Source organism: Cyanistes caeruleus, chromosome Z (genome assembly GCF_971803275.1).
Source record: "Cyanistes caeruleus chromosome Z, bCyaCae1.hap1.1, whole genome shotgun sequence".
Taxonomy (NCBI): Eukaryota; Metazoa; Chordata; class Aves; order Passeriformes; family Paridae; genus Cyanistes; species Cyanistes caeruleus.
In genome coordinates this window covers 79,793,475-79,815,946 of record NC_141732.1, presented here as the reverse complement: position 1 = coordinate 79,815,946, position 22,472 = coordinate 79,793,475, and the positions used below count along the sequence as shown (strand labels likewise).

The 22,472-nt window shown below is 47.8% G+C and overlaps 1 protein-coding gene across 10 annotated transcripts in view; it reads left to right on the top strand.

Moving 5' to 3' along the window:
• ZBTB7C (zinc finger and BTB domain containing 7C) overlaps window positions 1–22,472 on the top strand; it is a 150,448-nt gene that overhangs the window by 90,655 nt on the left and 37,321 nt on the right. Inside the window, exon 3 of one of the 10 annotated variants that reach the window (XM_086870085.1) lies at window positions 11,538–11,621. The exons of 7 other annotated variants lie outside the window; for them this stretch is intronic. The gene's annotated coding sequence lies outside the window, so the exon portion shown is untranslated. Of the gene's footprint in view, window positions 1–11,390; window positions 11,622–22,472 lie in introns of those variants that run through there. 2 more of the 10 variants (XM_023943912.2, XM_086870083.1) reach the window with 2 other exon arrangements.

Genomic DNA, 22,472 nt, shown 5'->3' with positions numbered 1-22,472 from the left:
AACACTGGGGGTCCCTGCTGCTGAATTTGGGGGGGATGTGCTACAATGGGGTTCTCAGAGCAACCCCAGCAAAGCCCCTGCCTAGACAGCACCACCTGAGCATGGTGCCAACCTGCCCGATGTGCTGGCTGAGTAAGGGTTTTAAGACAAGAAGCCTTTGTCTGCTGCGGTTATTTAATTTTACTTTTTTTTCCCCCTTCTCTTCTAAGTAATTTACTCTGGCTGCACCCTCCCTCAGGCTTGAGTGGAGCAGGGGGGGGATGTTCTGCCTCATCAGGCATTATCTGGGGTGGAGGAAAAACACCCTGTCCCAGGGACCTGCGTTGGAGGCGAGGAGGAAGGTGGGAGTAGAGGCAATGCCTTTCATGGAGGGATTGGAGCACTTGTGGCTGCACTCTGCTCCTCAGCCTGCCTGCTCTTGGGTGCAGAGCAGGGGAGGAAGAGAAGGTGGGAGGCAGGCAAGGCAGTGGGGCATTCCCTGGCAGGGCTCTCACCTGCCAAGCACAGATACTTAAAGGCATGCTCAGGAGTGATGCCGTGCTGGTGCTATCTCCCATTTAGTGCACAAAGTCACAGGATCCCAGAATGGTTTGGGTTGTAAAGGACCTTAAAGCTTAACTCATTCCAACACCTTGCACTAGAAGAGGTTGCTCGAGGCTGAGTCAAACCTGACCTTGAGTGTTTCTGGAGAGGTTCTGGAGGCAAATGCATTCAGGAGAGAAAGAAGAGGAAATCACAATTAGTGGCTCTTTGGGGAGATGAAGTTTCCTGTGAGCTCCTGACAGTTTGGGTAGTGGAAGCCATAACAAGGAAGATAATCCTGTGTCTAAGGTCTTTGATTGGTTCCTGCTGCATCTCCTGGTGGCATTTTTAGGTGAGACCCCAGAGTTGTTTTTGGATGGGCACCTATTTTTCACCTTGCCTCTAGGCAGCCCAGCAAGGTGGCTGCAGTGCTCTTGGAGAAGGCTTTACCTTTGGTTTGGATCACCTCACCAAAACTCTGTTGGTTTGCATTCAGTGATTTTAAGACAAACTGGCCTTTTTTTTTTTTTTTTTTTTTTTTTTTTTTTTTTTTTTTTCCTGTTTGGCAAAGGTTGAAACATTTTGTAATGTCTAGCATTAGGTAAGACTTTTGATTTAATGCCTCATCCCTTCAATTCACCTTCAGCAATAACAATGTATTCTAATCCACTGCTCAGGTGTTGATGGATGGGGCCTGTTTGGGTTAAACATTGGGGATTTCAATTGTTGACCTCATTCTGTCCCTGGAGCAGGAGCAGTCAGAGGATCCCTTGAGGAACACTGTGAGCAGCAGGTTCTCCATCACTAGTTAGTGGCAGAGTCAAATGGAAAGATGAGGCCAGCCTGGCCCTTAGCCAGATTTCATCTCCAGTTCCCATGGGAAATTCAATGTTTAGGACAGGTACCATGTTAAGAAGCCCTCTGCAAATCCTGACAAAAAAATAGGCTGGAAGTTAAATTTTTCCTTGAATTGGATTCAGGAGGGTGGAAAGGCATGAGATTAAAATTTTTCCAGCTTTTCTGTGAGGCTGTTTCACAGGGTCACCCACTTTTGCTACGTTGGTGCATGTGGAAGTAAGCAATCTCTGAGCTTGGTTCAGGCTGGGGTCAGGGAACAAACATCACTCTCCAGGAGAAATGCCACAGTGCCAGTCCAGTGTGGGACTCTTCTCCCAGTCCTTGCTGCTCCAGGGACCTCCATGAGGTCCAGTGAGGGTGCCTAACCTTGATGTGGTCATGACATTGCTCAGGACTTTCTTGGCTCTTGAGATGAAGAGGTTTCCTCTCATCTTTGGCATGACTGAGCAGGTCTGGCCCCTTCCAAGGAAACTGTAGAAGCAGCAGGAAGAAGAGGAGGTATCAGACTGCCCATCCAGACCCAGAGGAAGACACAGGTGAAGGCTGGGCAAGAAACTTCTCCTGTGACCTGGCATGGTGTGTCCGAATCACTGAAGACCTGTGATATTCTGAAGACCAAAGACATGAACCTGCCCCAGGGATGAGAGTGAGGAGCACACATGAGCTGGTGGGCATGCACCCTTCTCTCTCCTGCAGGGCCCTCTTCTGCTCTGAACGCAGGGAAATGCAGTCTCACATGAATTTTCTGAGCCCCACATCTCTCCATAACCCACCCAAGCAAGGGATAGATGTTGGCTGGCCACGATGAGTGAGCAGCTTTTCCTAAGCACCATGTGCCCCATGTGAATAACCTCTGGTTTTCTAGGATGGAAGAGTAGAAGTAAACCAAAGTAAAATGGAATTGAATTGTGAAGAGGGTGCTAAGGGTAGTGTGATTCTGGTGTAACCATGATGCAGAAAAGCTGCTTCACGTAGGGTTGTTTGAGCATGTGGGCTTGCTAAAGGTTTCTAAGGACCTTTTCTTTTAGCTAGAGTTTGGGGTCTGGAGCAGCAGACAAGACCTAGGTGTCCAGGTGTTTGGGCTGCCTGCAGGGGTGTCACTCCATGCCTCTGGAACCTCTGCATTTCCCTTCGGGGGGATCATGCCCATGCGTTGAGTGTTTTCCCAAGGGACAGATATAGCTCAGGGATAGGGAAGGCCAGATGGGATATTCCTGTTAGAAAAAGCTGCCTCAAGCTTTAGGTGATTTCCTCAGGGTCACTAAGGTCAGTGTCAGAATAAAGTGTGGAAAGGGCTGGTCTGGATCATGCATCCTTTCCTAGGTAGTATCCAGCCCCAGATGGAAAGTCTTGCAGTATGGAGTCATTCATCCCAACCTCCCTCATCCCAGGCTCTGATTTACCTCTTAAAACCCACTCCAAGAAGTCCCTAGGAATGTGTGACATCCAACCTTCTGCCCTCCTGTTGAGCCTGGGGTCTGCATCTCCCTGGGAGTAAGTGGCCACCACCCCACCACCACCTGCTACAGCATCACTGTCCTGGTTCTGAGCATCCTCCTCTGCTTTTCCTTGACTGTCCCCTTCCTTTCTGAGGTGCAGTAATGACCCCAGCCAGATGCTGAGCTGTCATCATCTCCAGCACTGCTCAGATGGCTTGGCCTCTCCTGTTTGTCTAGTACATAGCTGATTTATCAGCAGTGATGTTGTATTTGCTTCCAGATAAGAAAGTGCTGAATATTAGAGCTGGGATTCAGCCTTGTGAAAGCCCCCTGGAAACAGCCTGATACCCCTTTGACATCTATTTGATGGGATCCCCTCTGAATCCCCTGCAGATGTGCTTTATTCTTGAAATGAGGTGCTCATTTTATAATCAACCTGCCACGCCCTAGTAAATCAACTGTACAAAAGCATATGTATATTATCTCTAAGCAATTATCTTTATTAACCAAACTTGTAGTCTACTCAGAGGACGAAATCAGCTTTGTTTGACATGGTGTGTTGGCCGCAGAACCTCTCTGACAAACATGAGCTGTATTTCCATCCTTTAATTCCTCTTCTAGGTGACTCTCGGGAGGGTTCCCATTATTTTACCCATGACTGATGGCAGGCAAGCCAACCTGTTCATCAGGCCATCCCACTCGCCCCTTTAGCAGATCAGTGCAATATTTGCATGCTTCCATCCATCTGGATCTTCCCTGGTATTCCAAGATTTATTAAAAATTAACATCAGCAGGCCAGAGAGCTTCCCAGCCAGCTGTTGGAGGACTCCTGGGAGCAAGTTATCCAGGCCTGATAATTCAAAATTGTTTATCACTGGTAGATGCTGTTTAACAACCTCCTTGGTTACTAATGGACTGGAAAGTACTTCATCCTCTTCATGTGATACAAGCACCTCATCCTGCTTTCTTTCCAGATGCGGAGCAGAAATATTGATTGAACACTTCTTGCCTTTTCTGCATCATTACTTTCCTCCCCGTGTGAGGCTGCACTGCTGATTTATACAAAGGCATTATAATATTGCCCGGATTGCTCGCCGTCCCTTCCCGTATGCAGCCGAACATGTTGCGTGCTTTGCTCTGTGACTCTGCACAGAGCAGCAGTCTCTGCTGCTCTGCTTCCACTGCTGGGAGGGCTATTCCTTGGTTTGACACAGTGTAGGACTCTGGAAGAGGCCTGAGGACCAGAAAATTCCTCTCTCTGCCCTCCATTGCTTTGCATTCATTAAGGAGGAGTTAGGAATTTGCAGAGCCACCTCCAAGAGATCCAAAACCATCAGCTCTTCCAGAAAAGATGAGATATTCCCCCAAAACTTTGAGATCCTTTTGAGTTGTGACCATTCTGCATGTCAACCTGTCAACCCCCATCTCCATGCTGCCATGCTAATTTTAGGTTGGTCATCCATGGATGTACAAGCCCTCATCTCTCTCACAATTTGTGGATGCTCGCTCTCTCCCCTGATCTAAGACAGAGCTGCTGGTTTTTCCTCCCATCTTACCTTTGCCATTTTCATTTCCTCCTTTTTCCCCAGCTGTGGGTTGTTGCAATAATAAGTCCCACATCTTGTGGCAGGGGAGGCAGATGCAGTCAGTGATGCAGTCAGTGGTGGGGCAGAGATCTTCCAGGGCCTTCTACTTCACCCTGGTGAGACCCCACCTGGAGTCCTGTGTCCAGCTCTGGGACACCCAGCATGAGGAGAATGTGGAGCTGCTGGAATGAGCCCAGAGGAGACCATCAAGCATCCAAGGTCTGGAGCCCCTGTGCTCTGGAGGCAGCCTGGGAGAGCTGGGGCTGCTCCCCTGCACAAGTATTCAGGCTCCAGGGAGAGCTGAGAGCCCCTGGCAGGGTCTAAAGGGGCTCCAGGAGAGCTGCCCAGGGACTGGGGACAAGGCCTGCAGGGCCAGCACCCAGGCAATGGCTTGCCAGTGCCAGAGGGCAGGCCCAGCTGGGATATTGGCAAGGAATTGCTGGCTGGGAGGGTGGGCAGGCCCTGGCACAGGGTGCCCAGAGCAGCTGGGGCTGCCCCTGCATCCCTGCAGTGTCCAAGGCCAGGCTGGACAGGGCTTGGAGCAGCCTGGGACACTGGAAGATGTCCCTGCCCATGGCAAGAGGGTGGGATGAGATGAGTTTTAATGTCCCTCCCAACCCAAACCATTCTGGGATTCTATTGTGAGATACTGTGGGATAAGCTCTCATACTTACAGGATTGTACCCTTCAAATCTCAGCTTTGGGAAGAGAGTCAAAATGTTTTATTTAGCAGAAAAAGGGTTGGTGTGATGAGATGCTCAGAAACAAGAGCTAAACATGTCCAGGCCAAAAAAAAAAAAAAAAAAAAGGAAACAAGTGCAAATTTTTTTCATAATGAGACTAATAAACTTCTAGAAGCAGTTGCCAAAGGATCAGGGCAAGCCCCCTTGATTTGAAATCTTCCAGACAAGATTGCCTCTCCTTCTAAATGCTGGAGGGCAGGCAGGAATGAGATCCTTGCTGCAGAAATTACTGGGTAAAGTATTTTATTTTATATGAAGCTGGAGGGGAAAATACATGATCATAACGGTCCCTGTTGCTTGAAAATACTGATATGAAATAAACCTTTGTTTTGTAGCCTAAATTTCCTGTGAAGTGTGGTCTGAAATGCATGAGTAGATTTACCATGGATGTCAAAGCCTTGAATAATGGAGTGATGGATGTTAAAATGTTGAATAATGGAGTGAATGTTGTGAGGGGAAGAGGCAAAAAAAAAAAGTTCTGCTGTAAAGTTTGGATGGCAAGGGTTGAGGCTGCCTGGGGAGCAAAGATGGGAGTTGTTGAGAAAAATCTGCCTGCACCCACTGAAGGGGGATTGAGTGGCTGTGTTCAATATTGTGTGTAGCTCAGGTCCTCCCTCCCGAGTACAGTGTGAAAGCAGCAGAAATAAAAGCATGGCTTTTGCTAAGGAAAAGAATGACCCACAATGTCAATTTTTTTTTTTCTCTTTTTTTTATTTTTTTTTCTCTGTGAGAAGAAGGGCTGAATTCAATGTTTTCCTTTCTCGCTCCGTCCTGCTGCAACGCTTCGCTGTGTGGCCAGGCAGGCTGGGGAGCAGATAATGAATCTGCCGAAATGTGGTTATTGATATAGCTGAGATCATTATACCTGAGGGTCTTGTGAGCTTTCCCATCTAAAGGGGCATTTTTCAGAAGGTTGTGGTCATGACATAAACAGTCTCATTCCGTCTGAAATCTCGGCTGGCAAAGTCCTGAGCCCGGGAACATTTTTTTAAATACGTTATCAGAAAGGTAAATCAGGTCAGCTGCATTTTTATTTTTTCTTTCAGCTAGGAGAAGTAAAATGGTTCATTTGCCTCTCACTATTAACGTGATGTTCTGCAAGGAGCTGTGGCCTGATCCACAGCTTTTGAAAGCAAAAGAGATTTGTTTCTACCTACATCAGGGAGCTTCTGTGGGATTTCCTATTCCCGGGTAAGGATAACTTTCCAGTTTGGGAAGGAAAGCAAGTGATCTGTGCAGAGGGTTACCAACGCTTGGAGGCTGAAATGCTGGCTATGATGGGCCATTGGCTCGGTTGTCCTTGGCCCATCCATGTGTGGGATGGTGTGAGTGGACCCAGCAAGGAGCTGTGGCTCATTTTGTGTGAGAGCAAAGGAAAAATAACCCACCGAGAAAAATTACGAGGCAGAGAAAGCGTTTGAAAATTGCAGCTGGGACTGTGAATTGCACGGGGAGGTTAAAGTGATTGCAGTGGAGGTCAGGCTGCTCTCTACAGCATCAGTAGCATCTGAGTCTTTGCAGATGCTCTCCAGCACCTCCCTTCCATCCCACAGCAGACTGTATTTGGGTTTTTGCCACCCATCTCAAATTTGTTCTGAGGTGCTGGGGAAGGCTTTTGGTGTTGGGGATGGTGACACACGTAAAGTGAATGTTCAGAAGCTCTGTGTGATCTGAACCTCCTTGGGGGCTTTCATCTCACCCAGTTTCAGCTGCCCTGGGGCATGAGAGGTATCCCCAATAAAATTATGCACCAAGCCATCAAGCTCATAAAAGAGGGTCTTTGATCCATGTCATGCCTTTTATTGTTAACATCCATTTGTGTTTAAATTTCATTTTGTCACCTTTTATTCTTAGTTGCCCTCACCCACTCCCAGTCCTGCACCAACACAAACTGAAGACTCGAAATTTGTCTCTCTCAGTGAAGAGAAAGGGAGGACTGAGGCATTAAAAGCAAGTAAAGTGACCTCTTCTAGTGGAAGGTGTACCTACCTATGCCAGGGAGGGTTGGAAAGAAATGGCCTTGCAAGCCCCTACCAATCTAAGTCATTCTGAGATCTTTTTGACCAGGATGTTGCCTTCAGGCATGTGTCATCTACAAAATACAGGTTTAATTTAAAGTTCGTGCAGTTTTGCCATGTTGCTAACATGAGATCTTCCTCTTACCCTGAAGCTGCTTGGGACCAAGAAATACTGGGAACCATGGATCCCCAAAGATTTGGGAGCACTGGGGTGCCACAGGTGGCTGCATTTCCAGGTCAGGGGGGCAGTCAGGGGATGTCACAGGGACAGCTCTTTCAGTTTCTCAGAGGAGCCATATGATGTAGAAAAATCCTGTGCAGTTGCACATATATTGTGTAAATATATGTATACCTACACCTGTTGAGTATCACCTTGGCTCCATCCAGCCCTGCTCCTTGAAAGAAATCCAGCTGTGCTTCTGTTCCTTGAGAAGGACTCTGGGTAGAATAATTGACAGTATTTCTGCTGGAGACAATGCAGCCTCATTGACTTTTGCTTTCCGTAACAAAGCACTGGGGATCCCTCAGGATCAATCTGGATTACAGCCATTAAGGTTTCAAATATGAAATCACTGAGATTGCTTAAGGAAAGCACTTCATCAGCATTGGTTTTCACTGATTTCCTGCATAGCTTTTTGGGGTTTTTTTTTGGGTAAGGTTATTGTGGCAGCAATATCTTTGTGTATGGACACGTCCTGGACCAGCGAATCTGCCCAGTCTGTGGTAATTCACCCTCTTGCTGGAAACTGCTCCTTGTCTGCCGGGTGTGAGACTGCTAGGAAGGAAATATCTACCTATTCACGCTTTCCTAAGGTCCACAGTTTCCTTTAAAGCTGGAAAACCAGCAGCTCATCTCTGTGCCACAGACACAGGGACCTTAAACAAGTTGGGTGGTGTCCCCATCCTATTCCCTTCTGCCCTGCTGGTGCCCCAGCAAGGAAGGTGTTTGTCAGGATTATGGGCTCACATCTCTTCCTTCCCCGCACTCTGTCACCTTTAAAATAAGGCCAGCATTTGGAAGCACTTAGGCCAGGTTTAACTTTATTGCCATGGTGGAGTTAATGGGGCCACGCACCGCTGCAAATGGAAACACGTGCGGGTGTGTGGGATGGACACCTTGGAGGAAACCTCCCCAGGCTTTCCCAAGTTTCCCATTTGCAAGCATCTTCAGTGAGATTTAGTGGGGGGGAGAAAATATTTTTGTGGGTTCCACTTCATACCAAAAATCAAACTGTAAAAAAAAAAAAATTGTGTTTTTTTTGGTTTTTTTTTTTTACCACCGGAGTTTGGCAATGAAATAGGGATGTTTGAGGAAGAAAATTATTTTCCTTTGAAAAATGTGACTGATGCAGCAAATCTCGTTGCAAAAATATCTTCCTCTAGCTCTCAGAGAGCTGTATTCACTGAAGTTGATTACTAGACTCCAACTAGAAAGTTTAAAATCAGCCTGAAAAACTGAAGTATGAAAGGAAAATATTGTGTAAATTCACAAACCAAAAAACCCTCCCAAAACTCTGGCAAAATTTATTTTCCCCATGAAAATCTTTATATTTGATGATCATTTATTTTTCTGATTAGACAAGCTTCCTTCAAGTACTCTTCTGGAAATTTTTCAATTCAATATGCTTGAAATTAGAGTTTTCCTCACCTATAATAAGCAATCATTGCAATCTTTTCTATTATATTTTTACTAAGTGTTTCCTGTTGTCATTTTGAATCAAGGTGGGGTCTGGCACAACCCTTTCTTCTCTTTCTTCTGCTGGTCTTATTTCACACCTTCTTAGAAGTACTTCATTTTCTTCTCATTTATAGTGTAGGAGACCTGTTCAACCTTCCATTAATGATGATAAAAAAAAGATAAAAAATAAACCAAAAGTGAGCTAATTTCATATGGAAAGGGGCAAATAATTTCCAGGGTTCAGTGGGGACTTAATTGGTCTGCAGTGGTTTTGGACTCAAAGTTGTCTCTGAGATGTTTTAATTGTCACAGTCCACACCCAGACATTTTCTGTATGAAAGTACTGGGTTTGGCTTGCAAGAAATTGGGGGTGGAATGGTTTAGGCTAGAAAAGCCCTCAAATCCAACCATTCCCTCAGCACTGCCAAAGCCACCACTGACCCATGTCCCCAGGTGCCACATCCACACGGCTTTTAAACCTCTGCAGGGATGGGGACTCCACCACTGCCCTGGGCAGCTGTGCCAGGGCTGGACATCCCTTTCCATGGAGGAATTTTCCCCATATCCAACCTAAACATGCCTTGGCACAATTTGAGGCCATTTCCTCTTGTCACTTGGGAGCTGACCCACCCCTGACTGTCCCCTCCTGGCAGGGACTTGTGCAGAGCCACAAGGGCCCCCTGAGCCTCCTTTTCTCCAGGCTGAGCCCCTTTCCCAGCTCCCTCAGCCGCTCCTGGGGCTCCAGCCCCTTCCCCAGCTCCGTTCCCTGCCCTGGACACGCTCCAGCCCCTCCATGGTGCTGAGGACATTTTCATACACCCTAATTATAAACCATCTTGAGAAGCAGCACCATGAATAATGAGCTTTGCTAGCATGGGGGAGATGTAATTTTTTTCTTCAACACATTGGCTTTGGTGAATTGATGAAGGCAAATCTTTTTGATGGGGATGACGGAGGGGAAAAAAGGTAGGTTTTGTGTGAAGTGAAGGGTTGCATGGCTTTATGCTTGAGGAGCTGGGGTGGGTGGTTGCATGGGTGCTCCCATCCCACAGGGGATGCCGGCTACAGGAGTACCAGGAAAAGCAGTGGGTGGCAATTGGTGTTCCTCTCCCTGCCGGCTTTGACAGTCACTGGATGCTGCCCAAGTTTTGCTCTGCCCTTATCTGGGGCCAGACACATTGTTCACTCCGACTTCATTTACTGATTTACCCAGACACTCCTTAGAAACCCAGTAGTCAGAGGAGCTGCAGATAGTGCTTAGGGTGTGGGGATGGAAACAGCATTAATGTTTTTTTTCCTACAGACTGAGAAAGCGTGTAATAAAAGTTTCAAAAGTAACCGTGCGCTGAGCACGGAGCTCTTCCAAGCCCTGTCTGGGAGTGCCAGGTTGCCCCAGGCTATCTTACACTTGATTTTGCCTTCTGCTTCAGAAAGATTTCCCTTGTATAAACAATTTTGGTTGTGATTTGTTGTTTTTTTTTTAAATTTTCTTCTAGAGGAAAACCATCAGAAAAGAATGTAACGTGGAAACTCGGTGTCCAGCTGCTCCCATCAAATTTATTGTCTTACCAAAAACATGTATTTCCTTGTTGTTATTATACCTGTGCCAGAAAGGAACTAGCACTTTATGAAATGCAGTGTTTTATTCAGTGTGACCACTTGATTTGGGGCAGAATCTCAAGAACGAGCTGTTCCCTGGGGCACGCAGCGAGGAGAACAGGAGAGAGCCCAGTTATTTTAACGCTCAACACAATGGCCAAGTCTTTGGGGTTGTGTGCATGCCAGTGAGCTGGGCTTAGCCAGGCAAGGCTGCTCACGCCTGCTGAGATGGGCTCCCGAGGGGTGAATCCTCCTCTGGGACTTCCTTGTGGCCAGGGGCCACAGGAGGCGCATGTTGGATGTCTGAGGTGGCCAGGAGTTGGCTTCCAAACCTCAGTGCTGGGGGTGGGGCTTGGAAGCCCCACTCTGGGCTCTTGGGAAGGTTTTTGGGTTGCTCATTGCTTGGATTGGACATGTGGATTGGGGTCCTGTCACCAGGACAATTCAGTGACTGGGGACTTGAATAACCAACCTCCCTGTCTGAAGATACTTTGCCTCCATCTTCTTGCTTGTTTGGGTCATTCATGCACAAACCTGATTTTTTAGTTAAATTACAGCCAGGTCTTTTTTCAAAAGAGATGGTTTTCACCCCCCTCCCCACATTTACTCGTCTCGGATGGGTGCACAGTTTGCAGGGGAAGTGGAGCAGATCATAGGAAAGTCAACCATGGAGTGACCTCTGTGGGGGAAAATCGGGGGTCACCAGTTACACCAGGGAGGGGCTTGTCTCACTGAGCAGAGAACAAAAAGAATGAGATAAATCTGCTTTAAGAAAAATGAGATAAAAAAAAAAAAAATAAAAAAAAAAAAACCTAAAAAAAAAAAATCAAAAAATCAAAACCACAACAACCCCCCAAGTTTTTCTTTCTGAAGAACTTTTTGTGCTGTTTAAAAAAGGAAACTTGAACAGATCCGGTAAATATCAGTCCGTGTCCCACGTGTTGTTTAGACTTTAATAGTACAGGTGGACGAGGAGGGCTTGGTGCCAAATACTTTTGGTTTAGAGGGAGTGGTGGGAGTGAATTCTCCCAACCGCTCCTAGAAAGGCTTAACTTTCTGCACACAAATCAATGACAATCTCCGCTTGGCTGCAGACACCCGGGGAGCGACGCTGCCGGATTCCCCGCGCAGCCACGGCAGCCGAGGGGAGGACGAGGGTCGGCACCTGGAGAGGGAAGGTGGGTCAGATGCTGTATTTTTTGGCTTCTGAAATACGTGATTTTTAGTTTCTAAACCCCCTTCCCTGCCCCTCCCAGCTTTTAGGGTTTTTGCAGGATATTGAGGGGAGGGGAAGGCACTTTAATTTATTGCTCCGAGGCTAATCGTGCTCATGTTGGAAATCTTTGGCGTGTCGTAGCGATCCTCTGTACTAATCTATCGCCATTTACATGCATTCTTAATTGCTGTTTGAACTCAAACCTGTGAATCTCTGATTTCCTTCCTTGGTATTTTGAATCCTTACCAAGCTGGGAGATTTTGGCTGTACATCAACACCTGTACGATACGATACAACCTCTCGATCCGCTGGGCTTGGGCTCTCTTTTTTTTTATTTTTTGGAAGTCCAGTTTAGTTATAGGTTTATTTTCTTTAGATAGGAAATACCAGTGTAAAAACAGATCTCAGTATGTCCAGCTGAGTAGGCAAAGGAGATCTCATGAGGCAGTTGATTAATATTTAGAATAGAATAGAATAGAATAGAATAGAATAGAATAGAATAGAATAGAATAGAATAGAATAGAATAGAATAGAATAGAATCACAAACATATATTAATAGAAATATTTCAGTAAATGGAAATATATAATAGATAGAAATATATGTCTATAATTATACAAGATAATACCTATCGTATTCCTTTAATTCCACTATTACTTAGTATTTGTGTTGAAGGAGTTTCTGTTTCGGTCGTTCTTTGCAGAAAACTTGCGAGAAAAAGTCCCATTCTTGTCTTGAATAGTTAAAATGTTTTGGAAGATTTAATGCTGGCAGAAAAATTGTGCTTAAAGACATGCTGGGGAGCACGGTTGGGAGGGGGTTGATGCTTGGTGCAGGGTTAAGCCCGGCTCAAGCTGACCTGCTCCATGCTGCCCATGCTGCAAGTGGGGCTTGCATGGGGAAGCCTCAGCTCCTTTATGTGGAGACCCCATATCTGGAGCTTGGGTGTAATTCTCAGTCTATCTTGGGAACTTTTTGCTTCTTCACTGGCAAATGGGATGCAGCGGGACAGTGTGTTATTACCTAGTTGAGCACTTATATTTTTAGCAGCTCCTTCTGGAGATGAAACTCAGTTTCAGCAGCACAAATCCCCTCTCCAGCACCCCTGACCCCATGTAGGCAATTCCCAGTTCTGCACAGCGGATAAAAACAACAGTGGTGGTTTTGTTTAAGGTTGGGCTGAATGAAAACAGGAGGGGAGGAATGTGCTCAGCGGAGGAGGAACCGGTGCTTGGCCATCCCGGCGCTGCTTCCCAGAGCGCGTTGGATGGACAGGAACACTCAGTGTGGCCGTGCAGGGACCTGTGCTTGTTCTGCCCCCAGAAAGGGGATCTGGAACCCTCTTCCAATTCACTTGGGTGCAATATTTGAGGGAATGAAGCTGAACAGGACTTTTCCCTTCCCTCTGCTTGGGGGGGAAGTGGAATCAGGGAGGGGTTTCTCCTCCTGGGAGGATTTTGATGTTGCTGGGTCTATCCGAGATGTGTTTCCACGGAGTGATACCATGGGCATGGCCAACCCTTTGTGCCTCCAGCATCTCCAGCACCCCACACCAGAGAAGGACCTTTTACAGGCTTCTTGGCACATATCCTGATGTATCCACACCAGGACAGCACAGCAAGACTCCTGGGAAGGTAGAGGAGATGCTCTGTGGTCTCTCCCTGACTTTCCAATGCCTTCCATCACTCCCACCACTGCAGCAAGGACTTCTCAACCCCAGATCCAGAACAGGCAGTGTTTAATACTCACTTTTTGCCTCTGCTTGGCACTGTTTACTTCAGGTGCCAGGCAGTGAGGAATCAGACCCAGCGTGTTTGAGCACTGAGCAAGCATTATCTGGAGAAACCTGGGATTTTCCAGCGAGCCCGGGGCTGTCCAGCACCTAACTCCCGTAGCCTCCTTTGAAATTCCTCCTCTAATTAATAAATAAGTAGCAAGTTTCACTGACATAATTTCAGAGCTATTGCTCTTAATTAAATAACAAGTTATTAAAATAGTTTCAAAACTGGAGTCTTCCCTGCCCAGTTCATAGTCCTGGTCTTTTTCTCATTAAGTGTCCCTGGTAGAACGCCTTTATATGCTTGGAAGAAATTAGAAAAGGTGAAGGACCTCAGACTGCAGAGAAATGTGATATTATAGAGAGTGTGTGGATGATCTTGGAAAAGTAGGCAGTGATGGGAGGACACATCCCTGCCACTGCCAGTTCCCCTACCTTCCTGGCAGGATGGAGGTGGGAATATGGAATCAAGATGGGTCTCATCTGCATGTTGTTATTCCCCTTAATATTTGTATTATTATGTATATATATTTAATATAAGCACAATATATTTATAAAAATATGCACCTGTATAATGTGTATTTTTGTGAATAATACATATCATAAATTTACATACAATGTAAAAATCAATATGATGTACATATAAAATATGCTATTACATTGTCATTCAGTGTTGGAGAAGGGGCAGCCAGCACCAGCTGCACCCTGCTGCAGGCCGGGTCAGTGAGGTAGCTGCACGGTTTATTTTCCTTTGCCTGAGAGAGCTTTAGTGATGAATAGAGGGAGGGGATCTGAGGCTGGGATGCTTCTGCCAAGAATGATTTGGAGGCCTCTTTATATTAGTCAGAGCTTTTTTATTCCTTACTGGAAGCCTGAGAGGAGCTGTGTGCCTGATGGCAACGTTGCTCACAGGTCTGCATAATTCTCAAGTATCGCTCATGTGAGCAGCTTGCCTTAATTACAGATCTATTTCTTGCTACTTTTGGATTACCTTCTTCCCTATTCCTCAAAAAGATGCCCTTGCACCTCAGGAATGGGTGTATGGTGGTCCTGAGTGATTTTTTTTGAGGTGGGCAAAAGGCTGCCATATCCCAGTTGGTTTTGCAAAGGACTTGATGTTCTTGGCAGCTGCAGAAGAAGAGGAGGAGGAGGAGAAGGAGGAGAAGGAGGAGAAGGGAATGTCCACACCATGAAATGTCTACATTGTCTCCATGTGGGTTCAGGCAGATGTTGGGACCGTCAAATGACTTCCACCTCCCAGGGAGAGGCAGCAGCCCAGCACTGCTGTCCCCCACCCTGCCCTGCCTAGCAGGGAACCAGTTTGGGAAGTGCCTCCGTGTTGCCCGCGGATGAGCCAGCCCAGAAGGAGGAAGGAGACCACTTTGGATTGAGGTCCTGGCACTGCTGGGAGGAGGCAGGGTGGAGGGATGGAGACCAGCCAGCTTCCTAACTATGCAAACAACCCACACCCTTGTTCAGTGTTTATCCCTGCCGAGCCCGTCACCATGGTATCTGGGCACCTTCTGCCAAGGTGAGTTGAAGCTGATGGAGCAGATCCTCAGCCAAACCCCAGGCTCTCTAGGCATGTGCCTGGGAGGTCTCCTAGATCAGCTGGATCTTCCAGAGCTACTGCTGCTGGGGTAATCCAAATCATTTTGCTGCTTCCTTTGGACCCTCTGCTGCTGCCTGCCCAGTTCCTGGATGACTCCTGTTGCCATGAGCTCCTCGAAGCAGGTGCATCCTCACCTCTGCTGTGGAATTTCTTTATGTTGTGTCACACCACGGTGTTGGGTGGGCAGCTGGAGAGGTAGATTCACAGGCTCCTATGCTGGCACTGCTGCCTTCATGCAAACTTTGGGCCCTTTCTCCACCATGTGGCTCTGGGAGGGAAGGGGAAGGGGAAGGGGAAGGGGAAGGGGAAGGGGAAGGGGAAGGGGAAGGGGAAGGGGAAGGGGAAGAGGGAGAGAAGAGAAAAGAGAAAAGAGAAAAGAGAAAAGAGAAAAGAGAAAAGAGAAAAGAGAAAAGAGAAAAGAGAAGAGAGAAGAGAAGAGAAGAGAAGAGAAGAGAAGAGAAGAGAAGAGAAGAGAAGAGAAGAGAAGAGAAGAGAAGAGAAGAGAAGAGAAGAGAAGAGAAGAGAAGAGAAGAGAAGAGAAGAGAAGAGAAGAGAAGAGAAGAGAAGAGAAGAGAAGGAAAAAGAAAGCAGCAAAGAGGGAAGAAAAGTAAGAGCATACGCTTTTCTGCAGGTCTATTTAGCTAAAAAAAACCAATTTTTTTTGTTACTAATGTTGTGCAGTTTCAAAATGGGAGATGTCCCCTTCTGTCTTAGCAGCAAGTCACAGTCCTGGCCACTCACTGAGGGGGGTGTGAGAAGAGATGAGCCACATCACCTCATCCCTGTCTCCTGTCTCTGGGTCCCTTCCAGATCTTCCACCCAGCCTTGCAGGGATGCAGGCTGCTGGTGCAGCTGCCTTCCCCCTGCAGAAATAGCCGTTCAGGGGATGAGACTCCAGGCAACTGTGGGTGGATTTGGTGGCTTCTCATTCACAAGCCCAGCAATTCTATTATGGCTGCTGTTGCAGTCTGTGATGAGGGACAGAATGCCACTGAGAGGGGGCTCTGGAAGCCCACCTCAGCTGGGATTAGTACCTCCATGCCACAGATGGATGCTAGAAAGGAATGGACTGTGAAAGAAATTGATCAGATTTGCTTTCCTTTGTTGTAGAATGATTTGGGTTGGAAATGACTTTAAAGATCATCTATTCCACACACCTGAAATGGGCAGGGACACCTTCCACTACCCCAGGTTGCTCCAAGCCCTGTCCAGTGGCCATGGCCATGGACATTTCCAGGCATGGGCTATCATCACTTCCAACTCTCACTGCTGTCTTTAGGGAGATCTTTTGCTTCATGTTGTATTTATGGATGAGGCAACCTCCTCCGTGGACAGGAGGCAGATCCCAGCCTCTTCAAGGTGCTGGGTGGCTTAGGGAGCTGCAAGGGAACATGAAAACCTCTGAGTGTTGCAGGGCTGTGATTTGCATCTGGGCTTGGTTTGCTTCAGGCAATTTATACCCTCTTAGTCATGTCTGAAGAGAAATTAAAGAGATTATCTCCTCTGAGACTTAATTTCCCTGGATGTAAAGCAAATCAGTAGATGCATTCCATGAGTCTTGGTCTGGCTTTGAGAGGTCTTGGAGCTCCTCTGGATACAAGATGGTAAAATGACTGGCAAGTGTTGTATGGAAAGAAGATGACAGATTTTATGCTTGTGGCTGCAACAGAGGAGTCAGGTTGCAATATTCCAGCCTTTCCACTCTGCACATGCACTTTCCAAACAGTTTTGTTGCAATTAATTACAGTGCAATTAAAGCAGAACGACAGTGCTAACTAAGGGCAAAATCTTGTGAAACAAATGGTGTTTGGGCTGATTTTGTAATTGCACCAGGTTCCCCAGATACAAATTACAGTGTCAGGGCTCCTGATTTATGGCAGAGCAATGTTCACACAGATAACTCAGGGCAAGAGCTTCCTGTGTTGGCTGCAGATATAGAGGTCCATGTCCCATCAGTTCTCCTTGCTGTTGACCCATGAATGGTGGGTTCTCTTTGAACTATCTCTTGGCCAGCAGGACACAGGTTGCACGAGCTGTCCCTCTCTGCCTCATCCCCAAGGCTTCTCACCAGGTTTCCTCACCTGGGAGGTGTGGGTGCTGTTCTGAGTGCAGCTCCACGCTGGGCAGAGGGGTGCAGCCATGAGTGGGATGTGGTGAGCAGGGGGATCCCATTCATCCTGGTCCACTATGGAGAACGTGGCTGATGGTGCAGGACTATGTCCTAGGAAGGGCACTGGAGGTCAGGCAGCATCTGGAGCACAAGTCTGACGAGAAGCAGCTGAGGGAGCTGGGAAAGGGGCTCAGCCTGGAGAAAAGGAGGCTCAGGGTGGACCTTGTGGCTCTGCACAAGTCCCTGCCAGGAGCTGGGGAGGGGTGGTTTGAGGTCTGCTGCCAGGGGAACAGGGACAGGAGGAGAGCAAACAGCCTCAGGCTACACCAGGAGAGGTTCAGGTTGGATATTGGGAAATTTTCTTCACAGAATGAGTGGTCAGGCATTGGCACAGCTGCCCAGGGCAGTGGTGGCATCCCCATTCCTGGAGAGGTTTAAAAGCTGTGTGGACGTGGCACCTGGGGACATGAGTTAGATTTGGGCTGAGCAGTGCTGGGAGAATGAATGGTTGGGCTCAGCAGGATTTCCCAGCCTGAATGATTCTGTAATTCTGCTGAGTGGTTTAGCCCTTGGTGGGGGCTTTAGGTGCTTGCAGAAGGTCCCTGTGAGGGTGAGCAGGCGAGGCTTGGCACTGCTAAATCACAGACAAACCGTGCTGCTCAATCCCTCTCGGTCTGTGCAGTGGGGCCGTAGCAAACCGCGATGGATCACAGTGACTCAGCTGGGGAAGGTCACCTGCAGAAGGAATACAAAGAGGTTGTACCCTTATCTGCTTGTCTGAGGGGTACCAGGCAATTTGTTTCATGGATTGGTTCCCTCTGCTCCTGTTTCCAGCCATTCTGGGAATATCATGCTTTGTTTTCGTGTGGGAAGTCCCTTTCCAGATTAAAGAACTGGAGTGGGTGTTTTCTCACCTGTAATTAAAAGGAGAAAACCTGTGACTTTTTAACAAAGAAAGCCTGTGTTGTGTTTAGAGGTTATTGGTGTTAAAGTATTTCAAGAAAACCAAACAAAAAAAACACAGATAATTCAGATATCGCTATCTGGAGTTTAAAAATAAGGGAGGCAAATTTTTGAAAATGTCATGAGATCAAGCAATAATGAGCTGAGTTTAAAGCATCACTTTTTATAATTAAGCCCTACTGTGTTCATTTTTTACCCATGGACAATGGGGTTTGGGCTGTGAGTTGATGTTCCAGTGCTGCCATGTACCTACTTGGACATACCAAGGGCTCCCCACAGGGTCAAAAAATGAAATCACAGAAACACAGAGCAGTTTTTTGGAAGGGATCTTCAAAATTACTGAGTTACAACCTCCTCCAGGACCAGGGGCACAGACAGTTTCCATTGCCCTGGCTTGCTCCAAGCCCTGTCCAACCTGGCCTTGGACACTTCCAGTGATCCACAGCTGCTCTGGGCACCCTGTGCCAGGGCCTGCCCACCCTCCCAGCCACGAATTCCTTCCCAATATCCCAGCTGGCCCTGCCCTCTGGCAGGTGTAGCTGGAAAACCAAGGTGGTTCTCAGCACCACCTCAGCTGCAGATTGGAATTGAGCATCTTCCCCTAGCACCTAGTGCTGGGTACCAGTGTTCCCCACACACATCCCACCATCAGCTGGGCTCCTGCTCTGAATACTAAATCCTGAGACAGAGAGAAGAAGCCTGAACACTGATTAATTTGAGCCTGCGCTGCTCTTATCCTGGTTTCAAAGTAATTGTCTCTCTTGTCCACAATTTTCTCTCCTTACATTTCACTGCATATTTATTAGGTTTTTCTGAGGCTATCTGCAGCCACATTAAACCAATTTACTTCTTGAAATGTCTGACCTTTGATCTTCCAGCCACTGCCTTTCGGAGCCAGAAAAAGAGCCTTTAATAACGTGTCACATGAAAGGCTGGCTGCAGAGCCTGTCACTTGCACACCCCAACTCCAGTTAATAAACTATCGGATGAATCAATTATTGCCTCATAATTGTTACCTATATTTTTTGTGCTAAACAGGAAGAGTATCTCCCCCCCTCTTCTCCCAGTGGCTTTGTAAGGCGAATGCGTGCAAGCAGCTATAGCTAATATTCCTGAAAAAAACATCCTCAGTCCTTGTTGCCAGTCCAGATCTTGGCAGATGTGTGTTGGGGGCAGGGGGGTGTTGCAGAGACATTAGGCCATTTGTGTGCATCTCATTTTAGGAGTCCCTGCAGCATCCCTCTGTGCTGTGTCCCCTGAGCCCCTCCAGCTGCCCCCTGCAGCAGGCACAGGTTAGGAGAGGGGGCTTAGAGGGTTGCAGAGTGCTTTGCTGAAGGTATTTTGGCTGTTTTCCTGGCAGCAGCAGTGAGGCAGGGGTGTGCCTGGACTTCTCCATCACAGCAAGGTTGGAAGCTGCCACCTTAATGACTGCACTCCTCACCATCATCTCCCAGTACCCTGGGCACCTCCTGCTGTCCTTGTGCATCAGGGCTGGATGCTTCTGTGTCATTGCTGAAGGACATCCTGCTCCAGGGGTGATGCCTTGCCTCCTAGCCCGTGGAAACCACAGATTGGGGACAGGACCCTTTTCAGGGGGCTGCTGGTGCTGTTGGCACAGCCAGCTCTCCATGTTATGAGTCAGGGCACCTCACATCATGGTCTTGGCTGCATCCAGCCACACCACGTACCTTTTATTTTGCATTCCAGTTATGTAGTTGGAGTGTCAAATGCATTATCTCTTACTGCTACAGAGCCATAGAGCTCTTGGGGTGTTGCTGTGAAAAATAGAGGCAGATGTGGCCAAGCTGCTGTTGAAGTAAGGACTTGGGGATGGAGCTGGTGGGATTCAGTGTGACTCCCTTGGGGTCTCTGCAGCCTCTGCACACAAGACATTGCAGCCCTGAGCCTCAAGAAGACACTGTGTCTAAGATCCCTGTTTTTTCAGGCTGCTGGCTCTCTGAACCTGGTTTGGGCTGCTGTTGGGGAGGATGAAGAACATTGTTCAGGTCCCTATGGAAGCCAGAGCATCCACGAGGCCCCAGGGGTACAAGGAGCTCTCTGCTCAGGCAGTGGGGCTTTGCTCAGGCTTTGGGGAGAGGTATCCCCCCCAGCTGCCCTGGTAGGGGCACATCCCTCCCTCTTCTGCTGAAATCAGCAGCAGAGCTGGGTTTCACAGGGGTGGAACGGGCCAGTGAAGTTTAAGCACAGCAATTACAGTTTCTGTCACCCGCAAGGTTTTCTGATGCATCACTCTGGAACAACGTCTTGCCCAGGAGCTCCATTTCACTCCCAGTGACATCTCTCCAGGGCAGGAGCAGGCAGCTGTCCAGAGGGTACAGATCCATCCTGGAGGTGGCCTTGGCAACACACTTCAACATCTATGTATTATTTATTTCCCCTGACTCTTCTCATCCCTTACACAGTTGCTTAACAGCACCAGCCTTTCACAAAGGGATGGAGAAGGGCTGAAAAATGCAGGAGGCAGCCCAGGTCTTCTCTTTCTGCTTTAATCTTCCCAGGGTGACTTCTCGCTTGCCATATGGGGAAGGCTCCTGACATCCCCAGTCTGCAGAACACCACAGCACTGAGCAGAAGCAAAGTCTCAAGTTTCAGGGGAAGGAAAAACCATCTGCCTAGCTCTCTGGCACATCTGTGCTGATTTGGCTCTGTGAGGACATAGTTCCAAGCTTGTAGGATTCAGCCTCTTCAGAAAGGCTGGGATTAATTGCTGAAATGAGAAATGCTAGAAGCTGGGTGAAGAAGAGGTGGAGAGAAAGAGGGAAGCATGAAAACACTCTGGGTTGATAAGTCCTTGTGTCAGTCTTGAGTTTATTAACATTCATGGTTAAGATTGTTCTGTAGGAGATCATCTGCTGGGCTTTGCCTGCCCTGGATGCTGGGGGAGGTAGAGGTCAGTCTCACAGGGAAATCATAGAAACATGGAGTTGTTCAAGTTGGAAAAGCCCTCTCAAGACCACTAAGTGCAACCATGCCCCCAGCACAGCCAAGGCCACCACTGACCCACGTCCCACACATCCACATCCACATGGCTTTTAAATACCTCCAGCGATGGGGACTTCATCACTGCCCTGGGCAGCTGTGCCAAGGCTGGACAGCCCTTTCCATTAAGAAATTCTCCCTAATTTCCAACCTGTCCCTGCCCTGGCCCAGCCTGAGGCCGTTCCCTCTCCTCCTGTCCCTGTTCCCTGGCAGCACAGCCCGACCCCCCCGGCTGTCCCCTCCTGGCAGGGACTTGTGCAGAGCCACAAGGGCCCCCGAGCCTCCTTTTCTCCAGGCTGAGCCCCTTTCCCAGCTCCCTCAGCCACTCCTCATCAGATTTGTGCTCCAGACCCATCACTTCATAATTTCAAAGCAAATCTCAAAATTGAGATAAGATTCAGATGGTCCTGAAGATCTTGATAAACTTCCATGAAAAAAACAAATGTGCCAAACCAGACCTTACTCTCTTCAGTGTTGATTGCATTTTGGATAGAGGCACTTAATCTACTTTCCAGCTTTAATCCTGACTCACATCTTGCTACCTGCTTTCTGAGGCAGGTAAAAAGTCATGATCAAGCACACATTTTATTCAGGACTGTTTCCAAGTTGAGCTTCAGAGAGGAAGTTAGCCTGGAATAAGACAGGAATGGGGAGAAGAACCTGTGTTAGTCCTGGCCATGGAAAGCCATATAACCACATTGATGTGGAAGTCCTGGAAGCCCCTGCAGAGACTTCCACCTTGTCTTTGGGTGTCTCAGAAATGAGCTTTCACATATTTGCTTTCACATATTCCAGCAAAGAGAGCCCTGCCATTATGGGTTTATTCTCCTTAAAATGATGCTGTTACTTCTGCCTCTTTTACATTCAACATCCTGTGATACTGTGGCAAGACCATCCCAGCTGAGGTGCTGTGCATTATTTTCCAGCCCTAAACCAAGAATGCTCAGCTTGTGGCCCCCAGCATACCCCATCCAGGTGGGCAAGGAGAAATTGAAGCCTTTTTGACCTTCAGCTTTCCTCCTTGGGAGATGAAATTAATACTCCCTGCCACACCTTGGAGGGATGCTGCTGGGATTAATTAGATAATAGAACAAATCTCGCTTGCCTGCCTCCATGGGGGCAGCCGTCGTGTGGCTGAGTCTAACATTCACCCCTCCAATGACCACAGGGGACCTTGTGGCTGGGATTTTGCCATGACCTGGGCGGGAGCATCCTGTGGATCCTGCCAGGACCCACCCCTTGGGTGGCGAAGGGTTGAGGCTGTTGCAGAGATGCCGCGGATGCCTCCCTGCAGCCCCACACCGCATAATTCCAGGCTCGCAGTGCTGCCTCTGCAAAGGTAGATTTGGTTT